A 20,157-nucleotide genomic window follows, 5' to 3' on the forward strand; every position below is an offset into this window, starting at 1 on the left:
TGAGTAAGCAAAGTTAGAACACAGACTGCCTATTATTGGCAAAACTATAAATATATATAAAAGTGTTAAGTTCATGACCTAAAACTTTGTGACCACATATATTCCTTTTTAGTAACAGTAGTTAAGCTGTTGACAGGAAGATAGCTCAGCTCTGCTGTTTCACATCGGAAGAACATATTTGTTATACCAGCTAGACCTAGATAAATAGTTTGTCTCATTTACTACCTATATGGAGACTTTTGTTGCCAAAAAGTGGGAACCATAACAACATACAGATAAAGATTTGTGGTATTATAAGGGTGGGGTACATAGTTGCTAATCATCATTGTTTTAATGCTGTTGTGAAGGTGCTTTAGAAGCATTTAAAAGCACAGTGCTCCATGCTGTCTTTCACACAGAGCAGATAGTGCAGCTATGCTGCAACTCTTAAGAAACAGACTTCTCAACTGTCCAAACAATCATACCTCTCAACTGTTCAGTCAGACCTCTCAACTGTCCAAACAATCATACCTCTCAACTGTTCAGTCAGACCTCTCAACTGTCCAAACAATCATACCTCTCAACTGTTCAGTCAGACTTCTCAGCTGTTCAGACAGGCAGACCTCTCAACTGTCCAAATAGTTGTATCTCTCAATTGTCCAAACTGTCATATTTCTCAACTGTCCAGTCAGACCTCTCAACTGCCCAAACAATCATATCTTTCTACTATTCAGTCAGACTTCTCAACTGTCCAGACAGTCAGACCTCTCCACTCTCCAAACAGGCAGACCTCTGAACTGTCCAAATAGTTGTATGTCTCAACTGTCCAGTCATACTTCTCAGCTGTTCAGTCAGACTTCTGTACCTCTCAACTGTCCACTCTCAATTGTCCATCAGACCTCTCAACTGTCCAAACAGTTAGACCTGTCCACTGTCCAGCAGACCTCTCAACTGTCCATTTTTTATGCTTCATATTTTTGGTCTGTTTCTCATAAAATTTGTGGTCTTCTGACAAATCACCGAAGAATGAAGTCACTAAATAATGAAATACACTTAAGAGATCAATATTTAAATTATGTCCCTATTTCTGGGCCTTTTTCCCCATATTGTTTTGGGCTTTGTCCAGATTTTTTGTGCCAAGGGGTTGAGAGTAAATGTGCTGTTCCTCTCAATATTTCATTACTAAGAAGTGTATTATTGCAAACCATGAAAAATCCATTGAGATCATTTCAGTGCAGTAGGAAAGTTGTATTCTTTCAATTAAATATTGGTCACCCTGGCTAAACTCACCTATTAGTCATTACAGTAAAATTCAAAGCACATGCAGGAGTGTTTCTTTTTGCTTTTTGATGGGGCTAGTAAATCACTGAAACAATTAAAAATGCTATGCCGCCTTTCACACATTGTTCTCTGACTCTATAGTTAACCACCATAAGTTTAGTTCCAATAACACTTTGTGGATATAAACTCATAAGCATTGATTTGTTGCTTAGGTATTTTTTTGTATCCACCTTCATATTTGGGTTCACCTCAAGCAGAGCTGTGAAATAATAACAGTAGTATTAATAATATATTAAATTATTGTTTTGCATTTACTGACTTTATGAAGCACATATATTTGATCAACTGTATCCATTTCTACATGATTTCAAGTAAAAATACTGTTTGTACTCAAATACTTAATAACTGTGGCAATTGCATTAACCTAGCAGCAGTCAACAAGATAATATCAGAAGGAAACAATTTATCATATAGTGAACAAAAACTGATACATTTTTGGAACAGATTAAGTAAGCATGAACCATCTTGGATAGCAGCTTGAAATTCTGTAATAGTTATACTAAATATGATACGCATACTGAAGATGACAGTAGCTAGGAAATACATTAATAAAAGAAATCTCAGTGTTTAATTTTAATAATGTAAGAGTAACCACAGCAGCACATTCTGTGACCTCAGCAGATTCACTATCAGTCAAATCTGATATACAAGAGGCTACATATATCTTGGAATGTATAGTGCTTGATTAACATGGATCAAGATGCTGCTATCCACCTACATGCAAGATAATGCTGAGATGTCAGACACAGTAAACTCTGATAGGGTTGCTGAAGAAGGAAAATGAAAATAAGGTAAACAAATGTCAATGAAGGGAAAGGAGGGATTTTAAATAGCTCATCTTTACAAGGAAACAGGAAATTCGAATGAGACTACATTTGATAGGCTTGAGAAGCTGCAGTGGTGGTTTCAGGTAGAATACAAAACAAAAGAAAAGCTGTACAATTATATACCAAAATTACTAATCTAGCATTTAATGAGGACTGGTTAAAGACAGGAGAAGGACAGCATGAAGGCACCTGTACTAGAAAAATCACTAATAGCCAACGTACCTAAAAGAGAAGGCACTGAGACAGTAATCCCTCATCTAACCAGTGTTATCTATTTATCTGCCTGTCTGTCTGTCTTTTTATCTATTTAGCTGTTACTGCTTATTGACCAGATATGTTGGTTGGTATACTGATGCTTTTCAGCCATGCCCTGCGCTCAAAGAGCAGAAATTACATTAAGATCTTACTAATCAAAAATACAATCCATAGTAGTTAATGAAAAAGTTCAATGTATATAGGATAATATTAAGAAGATCCAGTCAGAACATACTGAGAGAAAAACAAAACAAAACACCATTATATGCATAAAATGCATGCAATCATGCATTTAATACATACACTTATACCCACATATACATATGTTATGGATATAGATATAGACATATAACACGCCACATTATGAGACTGAGTTAAGTTTCTTAAATGTTTGGCAGACTATATCTCCAAACGACAGTGTGCCTGCATAACATACTCTAGATGATTCAGTAAACTTACTAAAGAACATGTAGCAATATATTATACCTTCTTAAGTGGAGGGTCCTTCAAATGATTTACCAATTGCAGGAGATATATGGGCAATTATTTGGTAGGGAGTGCCAATGCAACATTTTGTCATAGGAATAATTGGGTCTATATTATAAAGACGAATGTTCAGGTTTTCGAACACCTAAACGTCGACATCTAAACAGCAAAAGCTGAAAAACTTGATTGGCCACTTATGCAAATTTTTTCACAGTGAAAAAATTTGCTAGGCCGGTGGACAGTAAAACAAACTTTCAACCCTAATCAAGTGGGGGGCTTTGCCACCCACACCACTCATGTGGAAGGCTGTGCCCGCCGCACACCCTATCACCCCATAACTAACTATACCAACTCCGAGATCACTCTACATTGGGGAAAAGGTCAAATTCCCATTAACGGCCAAGCAAATTTTTTCCCTGTGAAAAAAATTGTGGAAATGGCCATTCACAGTTTTCAGCTTTCACTGTTTAGGTATTGATGTTTAGGTGTTCGATAACCTGAACGTTCATCTTTATAATATAGACCTGAATAATCTAAGCAGAATGTTTACCTGCTTACCAGGGGCAAAGACAGAGAATATAAAGAAAGCAACATTCAACATTTTAAAGAAACAGAAAAGCAATTATATCTCTCATATCACATGTAGGTATAGTATGTCACATGAACATTTCTTAAAGGTTCGCAGAAAATTGGTAGCTAAATTCACCATTCAAAATGAAAAGAGTATATATATATATATATATATATATATATATATATATATATATATATATATATATATATTATTGCCATTATTTTTGTGTTAATAGAGCCATTGATTTATAGAGCTATAATCAAAGAAATTCACAAAGTAAACAAAAGCATTGCTAAGGCATGCCCAGTGACGTAAGTAAGATATTTCCATCAGTCCCAGGAAGGGAAATATTTCAAAAGAGTCATATACAAATACTTGACACAATTGGTTAATGCCCTCTTTTAAACATATTGCCAGGAGGTAATTTATGTGAAAGTATGCTATACATACTGTTAATGAATACTAGCAGCCTTAATAATAAACAGCCATGATAGCTTTTTATAATGAGTTACAACAATGGGGTTTGAACTGGGTATCATAATAGCTTCTTAGTAGGAGTAATCAGACTGAATTGATAAATAAGCTGGCAGTAGCATATTTAATTATCATAAGATGATTACTACTGTCATAATGAATGAAGCATTCATATTTGCCAGGGAAAAATTACTTTCTTTGCATGATCATATTTAGCAGTCTGAAAAATAAAATATATTATGTTGTAACATTAAAACTAGGAAACTCTAATTATCTTTTACTGTAATCACCAACGTACCAAACTATACCATAGAGAAATGTCATATACTTGATATGTATTTTCACATTGCCCTTCATCTGTAGTTAGTTGCAATATTAAACCTCAATTTATCCAAAAATATCAAGGCATTAAATTAAGACATCCCAGTTCTAAAAGCAATTGTTTGCAACTTATTTATACATCAATTCATATTAAAAATAAACCTACTAAAGGTGATAATGTGACATATATTAGCTGTGTTAACCATATGGAAATTAAGTGTGAGATTACTTCAGCCCTCCTAAATATTTACTTGTTTATTTGATATAAGAAATAAACATTTTGCTGTTTGATAAATATATACTAAGGTCACCACATTGAATTCAGCAGTGTGCTAAGTAACTTAAAATGACACTGATGCAGAAAGATACATTTAATATTCTGAAAAATAATTCTGTTGTATAAGACTTCATGAGTGGATACTGACAAGTGGAAGAAAAATGTTTTGGGAGCATCATGAACTCATCAAACACTGCTGTTTAGAAAAAGAATAAGGATAGATTTTATACTGAATGAGAGCATTAGAAGATGAATTAAATATGCTAGGATTAATGAGAATACATCCATCATTTAATCATATTACTTAACGCCAGAGAAACCATGATATGGTTGAATCATATATACTTATACATTATTCATCCTCCAGATGTTATATTCTATTAACAGCAATTAAACTCAAACCAAAACAAAATTAAGGGCAAGAATCCTCTCCAAAAAACAAGTATGCATAATTCCCTGCTATACAAAAATCCTTCTAGGAGAAGATATAGACCCTAATCCTGGTCCCACCTATCACAATGAACACAAAGATAATTCTCTCCCACACACTTCTGTAACCTAACAGCCAGTTCTCAACCCTGGTAATATAATTTTTGCTGCAATAAATGTTAGAAGCATAAGAAATAAAACTGCTGAACTACATGCCTGGATTGCCCAACATAAGCCTGATACTCTTGTTGTAACAGAAACTTGCCTTAACACCCAGCATAAATGACTCTGAAGTTATACCTCCTGGCTATAATATCATCTGTAATGACCGTATAAAGAGGAAAGGTGGTAGTATTGCGTTAGTATTACCGAACACCTTACAGCAAACCAATACCAACATTCAGTTCAGCAGCGCTTCTTGTTGCTTTCCTTAAAATAAACAGTTATAAACAGATATATATTACTGTCCTTTTCAACCCTCCTGGCAAAAATACAGCCATACTGCATGATATCCCACATTGGATTTCCATAACATTTCCACAAGAAAAAATACTACTAGGTGATGTGAGTGTCAGTTGGTTGCCCATAAACTCTAAACTCCCCTACATCTAATATAAACTTTTATGGTTTCACACAACTAATTAATAGCCCCATAGATTATAGCAGGACATCAAATTCCTTATTAGACTGGATCTTAGTATCAAACCCTAGCAAATACTTCACCACAGGTACAATGTCAGACTCTCTTGGTGACCATCAACCAAGCTATATGACCAGCCATCTCACACATCTAGTTAAACACCATATTTTTTAAACAACATGCAACCTTTATAGGTTTAACACAGAAATATTCATGACTACGCTATCATCTAGTAACTGGAACTTCCTAAAATCCTCCACTTAGACAATGCTGCAAATGAATTCAATACAACTTTTCTTCTTCTTCTTTCAGCTTTTCCCGGTTAGGGGTCGCCACAGTGGATCACCTGTCCACTTATGATTGGCAGTGGAGTTTTACGGTGTCGAGTTGCCACCCCAGCACCCAACCTTCCACAGAAGGCACACATGCACGCACTCATGCACTCACGCCTAGGGCCAATTTTAGAGTGTCCAATCCACCTACAGCATGTCTTTGGGATGTGGGAGGAAACAGGAGCACCTGGAGGAAACCCACATGGCCACAGGGAGGACATGCAGACTACACACAGAAGGCACCCCAGCTGAGGATCAAACCGGAGAACCTCTTGCTGTGAGGTGACAACACTAACTGCTGCACCACCACGACCGCCCTCAGTACAACTTTTCTAAATATCCTAAATAGCCTTGCACCTCCTAGAAGGAAGAGAGTAAAACAAATAATGCAATTTGGCTACCCAAAAAGTAGAATGCTAATGCAGGATAGATAAAAAGCATAGAAAGAATGGCAAAAATATAAAACATAGCAGTATCTTGAAAACTTCAGAATGCTTTGTAATCATACTAAAAAGTAAATAAATGAAGACAAAACCTATAAATAATAACTTTTGGGTCTATGTTAAATATTCGAACATCCAAAATGTCGAATATTACATGGTCGAGACCAAATGTTCGACATTTGGATGTTTGAATATCAAAAAAAAAAAGAAAAACACACCTTACACCCCCCACATCCTCCCCTACTTATATATACCAACTCCGAGACTGCACTTCAGTGCAAAGAAGGGAAATTCTCCCTATCTGCACTGTATGGCTCTGTTGAAAGTCAGTCTTCAAACACTCGCAATTTCGAAAGTTTGGTCTCAACCATGTAACGTTCGAAATAGTGAGTATTCGAAGAATTGACATAGACAATAACTTTCAGAATAATACTAAACACAGCCCTAAAAAAATTTAGAAATCCATTAAAGTAATCTTACATCCCAGACAAAAGTTCAACCCAAAACCCTCTCCCGATAACTCACCACTTGAAACTTCAATACAATTCAACTCTTATTTTACAGATAACTCTTATTTTACAGATAGTATAATATCTCTAACCAAGGATTCCTCAACATCTAATTCCAACCTTGCACAACAGCCACATATCACCACATCCACTTTCACCTTAAAACCTGTGCCCACATCCTAAATAAAACTACTCCGAAACACACTTAAACCATGCTCTTCCTCAGCTGATGACCTTCCAAATGAGTACCTAAAAATAGCAGCCAGTAGCATTGCCTATCCTGTCTCAATTCTCATAACTAGGTCACTCCAGGAATCCCACTTTCCCTCTCTCTGGAAAAAGTCACACATTATCCCTCCGCACAAAGGAGGAAATTCAACAGACATTAAGTTTAGACCTATAGGAATTGTATCTCCCCTCACAAAAATACTTGCAAAATGCATTCAAAAACAGTTGCTAGACTGTCCCGTGCACAATATGGCTTCTGCCCTTTCCATAGTACTAGCACTGCCCTTTTTACCTATATAGATACTGTCAATAAAGCTAGAGATAATGGCAGACTAGTCTCTTCCTTATTTCTAGACTTGTCTAAAGCCTTTGACACAGTTTGTCACAGCAACTTCAATTGTCCTCACTAGGTCTCTCTCAGCCCACCTTTCTGTGGTTCAAAAGCTACCTGTCCAAAATTACACTTCATGCTTTCTCTTTACCTCCCAGTCACCACCGGTGTACCACAAGGCTCTGTCCTTGATCCTCTCCTTTTTAACGTTTTCACCAACACCCTCTATACATCCACACAATAGGCCACACTAATACAATACAAAGATGATTCCACTCTCAGTTGAACATCTGACAACATGGTACACCTCCAAAAATTTACTCAGGTAGTTTTAACAGCCACTGAAACATGGCTTTGTATCTCACAACTCATGCTCAACCCAAAAAGGTCCAGACTAGTACTTTTCCCCCCAAATCCCTCTCTTATGAACAAACACAATGTAATGTCATCTCTTTTGATAATACAACCATTGAAGTCACTTCTCATAGCCAATTATTAGGGGTGCTAATTTAGGAGATGATAAGCTTACATTTGACTTGCATATACAGAATTACATAAGAAAAACTCATCAAAAACTATTGATTTTTACAGTGCCAAAAATGTTCTCACAGACACAACTAAAACTACACTTTCCACTACTTATCTCCTCCTCACACTCATTTATGATGCTCCTATCCTTACTAACCTCCAGGCTTCACAAAAATTAGAACTTGAACAATGCTACAACACAGTTGCTAAATTTGCAGCAAATACCCCTTTTAGAACCCACCACTGTATAGCACTGAAAAGCCTAAATTGGTTAGAACTGCGGCCTCTTCAACTAACATGTACAGCTTCTTACCCCCTATAAAATTACCCAGCATCTGTCTGCCTATCCAGCACTTAAAAACATTATGTACATCTATGTTCCCAGTTGGTCATTGTGATCTATTGACCAAAAACTCCTATCGGCCTACAAACCTATGAAATTTGCTGGGTATTTTCTGTACTCTTACAAGGTTGCTATGTACTGAGACTCCTTACCTGTATCTATCAGGTCAATGTGCTTTCTCCCATCTTTCAAAACAAGTCTGAAAGGCTTCCTAGCTCAAATCTGTCTCTGTACTTGCTCAAAACCAGAATAAACAATATTCCTAAATGTTTTAATTTCTTATACCTCCTTACTCTCCCTTCTTCACTTACTTCCTTACTTCTATCAAATTCTCTTCCCTGGCTTTCTCTCTAAATATACCATAAGCCTGCTTTTCCCTTACTTTGTATTGCAATTACTGTTTGAATTTGACTTACTTGCCTTTAATTTCTCTACAAACTGTAATAAATGAATGTAAATATTAAATGATTTTCATATAAGTTGAATTGATTCTTAACCAATGTTTTTCTATTATGTCTAATTTGTTATAATTATTTAAAATGCAGATGTTTTTGTTTTATTTTTGAAGATCATAAAATTACTATTCTTAAAATGTTTTGTAGAAGTTTGCAGCTTTTCTCCCCGAGTCTCCACTGAAAATGAACGTCTACCCAGTCTGATTTTCCCGACAATCAAATGTCAGTAAACAAAATAAATATAATCAAAATATTATTAGCGACAGGCATCTGACTCAAGACCAGTCGAAAACCTGTGAAAAATTCCACACCGAAGATGTATGGGGATCTACTGGACTGGAGTGCAGGTTTGCAACCACTATGATGACTTGCATTAGAGTAACACAGAGGACCATCACTGGCGGGTCACTGAGGTGTTGAGACAGCCCATGGATTCCTACAGTAAATGTGACTACTCTACATATAACTGAGTATTCCTATGGAATGTAGTGATGCTATATATCTCTGTCCCATATATATATATATATATATAGTTGTTTTTATAACCATTAAGTAGCTGTTGTGACAATAAGCTCAACTAGGTAGACGTGATAATTGATCTCCATATAAATAGGGGTTCAGTTCCAATGCTGTTAATTTATTTAATAATGTTGATAATATACATAATTATGAACTTTGTAGATGTACTGTTTTCCAACATGTAACAACATCATTTCACACATACAATGTCCTCATGCATTACTGACACCTAGAGTAGCTAGGCCATAGATGACTACACATTTCATAGTTATCCATTATTGTACGGCAATATTGCCTACTGTAGCAGTGTATGACTGAGTAAAACTCACTTATTTAATTTATTCCTCCTAATAAAGTGAATATTCTTTGTACAGCCCTCTTTTTTAAGACAAAAGGAATGCCTGTCCGAATGCTTGCATGAACATTTTCAGTTGTCTCTTGATAACTGTTATTTCTTTACACTACAATGGCCAGTACATTTTGAAAGTTTCCATATCAATCCATTCTCCACAACAGTTTGAATAAACACAAGTAATACCTGTTTGGTGAGAAGAAACATATGATGTCTGTTAGCTTTGCCTGTAATGAAAATGGCCAGCTTGTCTACATTTTGACATGTCTTGAGTTCCAATCCACATAGTGGAAACATATCAATAAATTCTTCTCTTGATTTGCCTCACACATAACAGTTATATAGAGAAGCATAATACACTTACTGATATCAACATTTATTTAGTGCATGGTTACTAATAACTCAGTCATCAAATTCCTACGAATATGCCCATAACCCATAATGAGCAGTTCTTTTCAGTGTTATTAAATCAGTACCTGTTTGTTAAATTTAAACATTTGTTGCCTGTTAGCTTAGCTTGTAAGGAACCCACCCAACATGACTGCATTTTTGTGTGCTGTGGGTTCCAATCCACATAGGGGCAACAGATCAATACATTTTTCTCTTGGTTTACTTCAGCCATAACAGTTATGTAGAGAAGAATATTGCAATTATTGATATTAATGTTTATTTTTGCATGTTTATAAATAACTTCATTATTGTTTGCATTCCTGTGAATTTGCCTGTAATTGATAAATCTGGGTTAACAGCAGTATATACCACAGAGCCACCCTGTCCTATATGTATTTACTAGGCTATGTGAAGATGAGCTATATAAACTATTGGGAAATGGGAAGCAGAGTTATAATAATTTAACTTTTGATGAACAACAGGCACTGTCGTCTTTACGAGAACCTAATATAGTGATTAGACCAGCAGACAAGGGTGGCTCAGTGGTTATTATGGATAAAGCTTATTATTTTGACACCATGAATGCTATGTTACTAGATGAGAAAACATATAGTCTTGTGAGTTTATTTGATATAGAATGCCTTCAGGAAGAGATGTTGAGGACATTAGCAGAGTGTTTAAATATGGGCCTTATGTCAAAGGAACTTTTTCAGTACTTTGTGGTTGAAAATCCCTTGATACCCAGCTTGAATGAGATGCCAAAAGTACATAAAAATCTCCTGACACCCCCCCTTCAGACCCACTGTGGTGGGAGGGGGATGGTTAATGGAACTCTTATCTATATATGCAGAAAAACAACTCAGACTATTCTTGATAAGTGTGACACAGTACTTAGAGATACCAAACACTATTTGCAAGATCTTTTTATGTTTACATTTTATTTATTTATTTTACATTTGTTAACCGGGGGTGTCTGACTTGAGCCAAAAAGCCCCTTTTTCGGCAGAGGCCCGTGGGAGAAAAGTTCCACATAGAAAAATTATAGATACATTTAGATATTTAGATATGATCAGTATACACACAAATTACAATAGACATGTTTTTACAGTAGTATGCAGCACATCAACAGTTACAGTGGAGAGACCAAATAAGAAAATATTAATTTAAAAATAAAAGTAATTAATAGATTTGTGGTGTACAGCTGAAATTTGGAACATAGGTAGAATACATACATAGTACACAGGTACAGTATATACATTGTACATAGGGGAAACATCAGTAAAGACTCAATTTATGGTGACTTTAGATGTGAAATTGTTATAAAAGCAATACTCCATTTAGAAGGGATTCAGATGGTTAGACTTGTGTTGCCTGATAAAAGTGGATTAGCAACTAAGCAGATTTCATATGCTATCTTTTGGAACTAGTGTTCAAATATAATGTGTTCATGTTTGATAATATTTACTATAGGCAAACCTCAGGCGTAGCTATGGGCACATCATGTGCCAATAGCTAAGCCAATTTGGTCATGACCTGCTGGAAGGAGAAACACCTATTAGGTTCACAGCTTGGAAGGGAACCTGTTTCCTTTAATCATAGATTTGTTGACTACCTTTTCCTGCTTTGGCAGGCAACAAAGACAGAACTAAGTGCTTTTATGAATTATTTAAATAGATGTTGTAGCTTTTTAGAATTTACGTTTACTATTTCAGATTCCAGCATTGATTTTTTGGATGTCCAGATTATTAGGGACAATCCTGGCATCTTGTATACTTGATTATATTGAAACGAATGCTATCACTCACCTTATTTACATCGTGAAAGCACGCATCCTAAGAATGTCTTTAAAAATATTTTGAAGGGACAAACATTAAGGAACAGCAGGCTCTCTGCTTGTGATAGTGAACTAGAAGAGAGGTTGGACATTGTTAAGAAGGAGTTTTTAATAAGAGGCTTTAAGGAAATGGACATTACATTAGTACATGATGAAGTTAAAAGGGGCAGGAATAGCCTGGGAAAACTTTATTTTTCACTACCCCATACATGTAATCATAAGAAGGACAGCTTAAGTAAAGGGATACCGTTTTCACTTACTTATTCTACAGATGATCAGGATATTAGGAATATAATACAGAAACAGTGGCATGTGTTACAAAGTGGAACCAGCTATAGCCCAGTTAGTGGGGCCCAGTCCACTTTTTGGTTTCAAGAATAAACAGTCTTTGAAACATAAATTTTGTTATCCTAGGAATGGTCGAGAGACATTAGATAACACAGGGGAAGCTGGCATGAGGAAATGTAGAGCTTGCACTTTTTGTCATTTAATGAATGAGTCAACAATATTTGTACATCCACACACTGACAGAACATATAAAGTTAGGGCAAAGGCTGACTGTAATACAAAGAACTTAGTGTATGTTGCCCTATGCAGTCTGTAATCCGTTTTACATAGGTAAAACAAATAGGCATTTAAGAGAAAGAACAAGAGACTATCTATACTGTGCAGGTAGGAGTTTAACTTACAGTGCCATTGCTAAACACAATTGAGAAAGGAAAGAAACATATTTTTATGTTCTCCGTGTTAGACGTTATACTCCCAGTGTTAGGAGAGGGGATTTGACCAATGCTACAGAACAGGCAGAGTTGAGATGGATATTTAGACTGAGATCACATCAAGACCATGGGCTGAATGATTATGTTTCTATACAACCAGCCTTAAAATCCAGAAGGTTGAAGAAATAAGTTTAAAAAGTTTTAAATAATGTACAATTTTATTCCATTGCATGTTTGTAAAAATAGTTTTTTAAAGTTGACAGACTCCTAATGACTTAATTATGCTTAGTCTTTGAATTGTACTAGTATCAAGTAATTAGTTACTTAGCAACCATAATTATCTGTGTGTCTATTGCTTGAGGTGGCCCAGGGGAATAGTGTCTTTGTATTTAGTTGATGGTGTTTTAGTTGTTGAGTAGGATCTGAAGAAGCAAAAGTGGTTTTGTGAAGGTACTCATAATTTCTTTATTAAAGTCTTGGCTTGTTTTATCCACTTACTGTGTTTCTGCTGCGGTTTATAATTATGAACTTTGTAGATGTACTGTTTTCCAACATATAACAACAACATCATTTCACACATCCACTGTCCTCATGCATCACTGACACCTAGAGTAGCTAGGTCATTGATGACTACACATTTCATAGTTATCCATTATCGTACGACAATATTGCCTACTGTAGCAATATATGACTGAGTAAAACTCACTTCTTTAATTTATTCCTCCTAATAAAGTGAATATTCTTAGTACACCTCCATTTTTTTAAGACAAAAGGAATGCCTGTCCGAATGCTTACATGAACGTTTTCAGTTGTCTCCTGATAACTGTTATTTCTTTACACTACAATGGCCAGTACATTTTGAAAGTTTCCATATACATCCATTCTCCACAGCTACTTATTTGGTGAGAAGAAACAAACATATGATGTTTGCTAGCTTTGCCTGTAATGAAAATGGCCAGCTTGTCTACATTTTGACATGCCGTGAGTTCCAATCCACATAAGAGAAAGATATCAATAAATTATTCTCTTGATTTACAACACACATAGCAGTTATGTGGAGACGCATATTGCACTTACTGATATTAACATTTATTTCATAGGTTCATAGGTAAGTATTAGGGTATCGGCCTCGGGCCTATATAAGCCTAGCCAAAAAGGTTGCCTGGCTTTCGCCACCCAAGAAAATTATTTTCCTGTGCCCCTGTCAAGCAGTGCCACAGAAGTGATCCCCAGGGTGAATTTTCTATTTCCCATCCAGTCATCAAGGTTTTTCTTAAAGAGAACCAATGAGGAGCTTTGCTTGACATGAATGAGTAGTTTGTTCCAGTGTATGGGAAGTCTTTGGGATAGGAATCTATCCTTCCAGCATATTCTGTTTATTGTGGTGACAAGGGTTTAGGTCCCTGGAGCATGTGGTTCAGAGAGATTGGGATTTCTTTAAGTGTAGCATGCCCAACAGCTCTGGGTTTGACATAGCTTTGTATGTTAGGCAGAGATCGCCACTGAGTAGGTGATATGCAACTGAGTAGATCTGGAGTTTTTTGAGACGGTCTGCGTATGGCATCTGTTTGAGGCTGGTAATCCTCTTAGTGAGGTATTTCTGTGGCCTTTCCAGTTGTTGTAGGTATCTTGTTAGATGCATGCCAAACGGGGCATTGTACTCTATAATGGGTCTGATGAGGGATGAGTAGAGAGGAACAATGACCTCCTTTTTTCTAGAGGAGAATCCTTTTGTGATGAAGTGTGCCATGTAGAAGGATTTCCTGACTACTGTGGCGATGTGGTTATCAAAGGAGAGACTACTGTCCACCTGTGTCCCGAGGTCTCTTATCACACTTTCAGTGTTTAGTGAGTTACCATCTATGTGGTAGTTCATGGGTACCGAGTTTTTCCCAAAGGGGATGGCAATGCACTTCTTGGCATTGAGCTTGAGGCCATGACTTTGACACCAAGCATCTGTCTCTGTGAGACCCTTTTGTAGAATGTGTACATCATTAGGTGATTCTCTTATGGCTCCCAGTTTGCATTTATCTGCAAACTTTGTTAGCCAAAGACCTTCTCTGTTGGCCTGCACTTCAGAGAAGTAGATGCCAAACAGGAGAGGACCTAGGACCGAACCCTGTGCATAAATTGTGCATGGTTACTAATAACTCAGTCATCAAATTCCTACGAATATGCCCATAACCCATAATGTGCAGCTCTTTACCTCCAGGGTTATTAAATCAGTACCTGTTTGTTAAAATTAAACATTTGTTGCCTGTTAGCTTGGCTTGTAAGGAACCCACCCAACATAACTACATTTTGGCATGCTGTGGGTTCCAATCCACGTAGGGACAACAGATCAATAAATGTTTCTCTTGGTTTACTTCAGCCTTAGCAGTTATGTAGAGAAGAATATTGCACTTATTGATATTAATGTTTATTTTTGCATGTTTATAAATAACTTCATTATTCTTTGAATTCCTATGAATTTGCCCGTAATCGATAACTCTGTGTTAACAGCAGCTCTTTAACTGCAGGGTTAGAAAAGCTTGCTAAAGACTGATATATGTCTGGCAAAGGTTTTTATGCAATATGGTATTATTTTTCAAAGTGCCAGCAAGTTATATCATTAATTATTACATTCAATTTAAGAACATCATCCTAATCTTTGGAGGTAGTGGGCTGGGCAGAATTACAGTTGAAATTCAGAACAGGGAAGATGTATGTATCTGCGTTGTGATGTGCACTTTGCCAAGGAATGTCTTAGTCCTCAGACATACCTCACTGTTTCCCTCATGCACAGCAACATGTATGGTTGTGTTAACATACAAACCGAGTAACGGTACTGTTGAATCAAGAGTGGCTATTCCTTTAAGTACGAACGCTGTGTTAATTTGTTCTGGGTCACAGGAAAGGCCATATAGCTTTGACCGAGGGGAACATGGACTCGGTTGAGCAATGGCTTAGAAACAACACAACATGGGGTAATTCTACTTGGAATCAGGCAAGAAACAATGGAACCTTGGACTCACAAATCAGTCATTTTAAAGATTTAGTCTACAAATTCAAGAAACTACAATTGGAAAACTTTTATTTGGCCGAATGCTTAAAACGAGAACATGTACCGAAGGGACTTCATATGTGGAGATACCCCACAGGACTTGTGAAAGATTCGCAGTTGTACCAGGACTTGATAAAACTTTTTAACAGGCAAGGCTGCAATTTATCAGATTTTTTGATTGTTGAAAATAATAGAAAATTGGCATTGTTAGATAGTGAAATATGTAAACTGGATACAAGCATTAGAAATTATTTACATTTTGAGCAGAAAAGCAGAGTCTACAACTGTATTTTTCAGGATGTGGACAAAAATTTAATTGAGCTTAAAAATAGGAAGGATAAAAAGTTGCTTAGGGACAAGCTCGAGTACAATAATGGGAAAGCATATCCTGATCCTCCATGGGGACAACAAAATGGAGGATACGACAGGTTTGAAGCTGGCCCTGAGGGTGATATAAATGGAATTAACAACAGCAACCACAATGAGCAAGAATTCCTTTAGAGAATCCCCCTTTGAGGAGATCTCAGTGGATAATGAACCAAAGGAAGGGGGGCTAGGGGAATTGAAGATATGGACAGGATACATACCAGGAGCAACAGAGAGGGAGGGGGAGAAGAGGGGGCAGACAGACTCTCCCATATTACAGATAGATGTGGAAAATGAAGACATGAGTGATGACAGTACTGGCCTTATTGTTATACAGAACACCGGTAATGATTTCAATATTTACAATTTAAGTCAAATTAGTGTCAATACTGACTGGCAGACTTATTTGATAAAGGCCTGAATTTTGTACCAGCTAAGAAGGCAAACATGGTGAACACAATTTTACAATTAAAAACATATAGTAGGAATTGAATTTAACACTTTACTTTAAACAGGGCAAGAACTTGAGGGGTGCAGCTTCACAGTTAAAAAGGCCAAGTACTTTTATTCTTCCTACACACCCTATGGTGCATATGTTTGAAATATTATGTGAAAAGGAAATCAGTGATCTTAGGTACAGTGGTGATAACATTCAGAATTGAAACTTGACCACTAATGAAGTAAAACTCATATATGAGATATTGGACAACAATGATGTCAGAATAATGAAACAGGAAAAGGGCGGAGGCTGGTTATAATCAACTTAAATGATTACAATAGTAGGATGTACAAGTTGCTTTACATCGATACGTATGTGGAAGTCTCCTATAATGAGCTCAGTATTGCTTATAGAAATGTTGATTTGACACTTGACCTCCTGTTAAACAGGCAGATAAGATTGGAAGAACATGATTTCTTAGAGACACCACATCCATGGATTCCAACTATTTTTGGAATCCCTAAAATACATAAGTCCATCAACAACCCCCCACTACATCCTATTGTTGATGCGATGGCATCTAAGACTTTTAGTGTTGCCAAGTTTGTTGACCCCTCAAAGGGGGATTCTCAAACGTTCTTATCATCGAGTCACTTTATTTAGAGATTCCTGGGACTTTCTGGGTAAAATTAGGCAGGAAATATATGATGGCAGTCTGTTAATGGTTACAGTTGATATATGTGACCTCTTTTCTGTTATTCCTCATGAGGTAGAATGGTTTTATGAATATTTATGCAAGAACACCACCATGGAGCATATTACCATATTGACATTAAGAACATGCATGGAGTTAGTTCTTGAGATCAACTTTGTGAGTTTCGAAGGGCATTTATTTAAGCAGAGACAGGGGGTGGCGATGGGTGCGTGCTGTGCCCCTGTTTTTGTTAACATAGTGTTGGCCCACTGGGAGGATTTGTACATTCTAGAATCACCCTTCAGAGATTGCTGGGCCCTATATGGGTGTTTTTTGGATGATCTGGTATTATTCTGGAGGGGAAGTGAAGACAGATTACAGTTGTTTTTGAGTACATTCATGAGACGACATCTTTTTTGAAATTTAACATCTGTAGATAGAGACATACTTCATTATTTAGATGTCACAGTTCAAAAAGATTATAGTAAAAAAACTTTTACCTCCCATCTCTATAGAAAACCTACGTACTCTAACTTCCTACTGCATTACAATAGCAGGCACCCTATACATCAAAAAAGAGCCTTGCTGAAAGGACAATATGTTATATTTGCACGAATGATCTCTGGACCAGAGGATTTTCTCCAAGAGTATGAAGTACTGAAAGGTATGTTGGTGAGGAAGGGATATCCTCATGAATTTGTTGACAACATAGCAGTGGAAGTTAAGAGGAAAAGGAATGATGGTATATTTAAGGCACTTCTGGACACAGGTATGATTTTTTCTGAGACATCAGGTCCCAGTGAAGAAAGTGGGTTCCACAGGACCTTAGTTTTACCATTTAGTGATGATTTTTATGACATACGTGAGATTATTTTAAGATATTGGAGGGTATTTATCATGGACCCTGAGACCCACACATTATTGGGTGACAAACCAGTAATTGTATACAAGAAAGAAACTTCCCTTAAAGGAATGTTAGAGAGAAATGTGTGTAAGGTAACAAATGGGGGTAGTTTTAAATGTGGTAGGTGTCCTCAATGTCAGAATATGGTGAACCAAGACAAATAAAACTGTTGAAGAAATATTATCGTTATACTAAGGGGGTGGTCTACGTGGCACTGTGCCAGTCATGTAAGGGATACTATGTGGGAAAAACTAAAAGGACCTTTAGACAGAGGGTGTATGAACATATTTATGACATGAATCACAAAAATGAGAACAATGCTCTTTATAGGCACATTAAAGCTTACCCCACGCATACTTTTAAATTTTGTGCCATAGACCACGTGGACCTGGGACCCTGGGGAGGACCATCTGATGATTTTATTGAGTAGAAAGAGTAAAAATGGCAGATTAAAGTCAGTACATGTGAACCGCCTGGGTTAAATGGCAGGTTGACACTAGGTTCATTATTGAGGCTTAAATCTGCCTTTTTTGTATGATCAGTACTTTATTTTAATAAGATGGGTTTTAGAATATGTATAACAAATTCCATTTATGTTTGAATGTTTGTAATGTGTTTATTATTCTTTTGTATTTGAAGTCGTGGTTTTAAAAAATGCAGCATGCTTGTAACATTGAATTGACCAATGGAGGGGGGCAGGAGTGTGTATATAATGTTGTTCATTTGAAGGTTTATTTATTCTGAGGAAGTCTGACATTTATTAAGATGAAAGCACTTAATTAAACCATTTTGTGGAGTGGTACCTGGTGTGGACTGGTGTTTTTTCACATTTACTATCAAGGAGTCGGACATATATTTTCCTTTTGCTTAAATGTATTTTTGGTTGGCTTCTATAGTACCCTGTATGCTGTACACATGCATTTGCAGTGTGTCAACTTACCTTGTCCTGCTTTTCCCTGATGTGGGCCTAGGTTCCCCCTTCATAGTTCTGTATTATATTTTACATATATGTTTGCCTTTGTTGCAGTTATTGACCATTGCCATGTATTAAGTTTTTGACAATGTGAACATGTGCCAAAAGTATGTCCATTTTATGATGCAGGACATGTGCACACAAGTCGCTGGATATTGCTTGCAATAAGTCCTTGTTCTCATTATACTAGTGTGTTAACCAGAGTTTGTTTGTGTCTTTCGGCTTTTTCCTGGTTAGGGGTTGCCACAACAAAACTCCGGCCCGCTAATGATTGGTAGTTGATTGTTACGTGCCAATTTACCAGCCCTGATGCACAACCTTCAACGAAGGTACACCCATCCATGCATGTCTCCACGCAGAAGACACTCTAGCTGAGAATCGAACCAGAGAGCGTCTTACTGTGAGGTGACAACACTACCGCAGCACCACCACCGCAGAGTATATTGTTGAAATCCATGTGTGCAACCTGATATATTTTTAAGCTGTAGTGTTATATTTTTGTAAATATTCTTACATGTCATTGATGTGTGTATGTGTATTGACCTTGATTTCATGTATGGTCCATTTAGGTCACTAGCAGTCATACATATATGCCTACACCTGTGTGTTGCCTTTGACACAGCATATGTGTGTGACATATGTGCATTCCATTAAACATTTGTTTGGGTTATGTACACATACCTGTGTATTTAGTAGACATTTTGCTGCTTTTACTGCAGTACGTATGCTTGCCACTGTTCTTCGTTGTTTGCCTTTCACAAGCATGATTGTAGGTTTGGTTCTGTCCTCTGCTAGAATTATCTAACATTGTTAGAAGTACATTTGCTCATCTGTGATGTTGCTTGGCTTACACTTGCATTGCTGACAGATGTCTTGGATATGTGTTTATTTATTCAATTTATGCTATGATCCTTATTTATTGTCTTCCACTACACATCTACCATTCATCTTACACATCCAGATATGATGGCCACACAGTCTGCAACATGTATAACATGATAGTAAATAGGCAGATATGTTGTTCTTTATTTCACCATGGCTGGTATGCATCCCCACCCTGTTTCACAACATTCCATTGCCTATGTTGTGCAGTGTGACATCTGTGTAATTTATATGTCCTTACTTTTTTTTAATCTTTGTCTGTCATGTGTT

The sequence above is a fragment of the Protopterus annectens genome, chromosome 1.part2 (genome assembly GCF_019279795.1).
Source record: "Protopterus annectens isolate FY-2018-M chromosome 1.part2, PAN1.0, whole genome shotgun sequence".
In the NCBI taxonomy this organism is placed as follows: Eukaryota; Metazoa; Chordata; order Ceratodontiformes; family Protopteridae; genus Protopterus; species Protopterus annectens.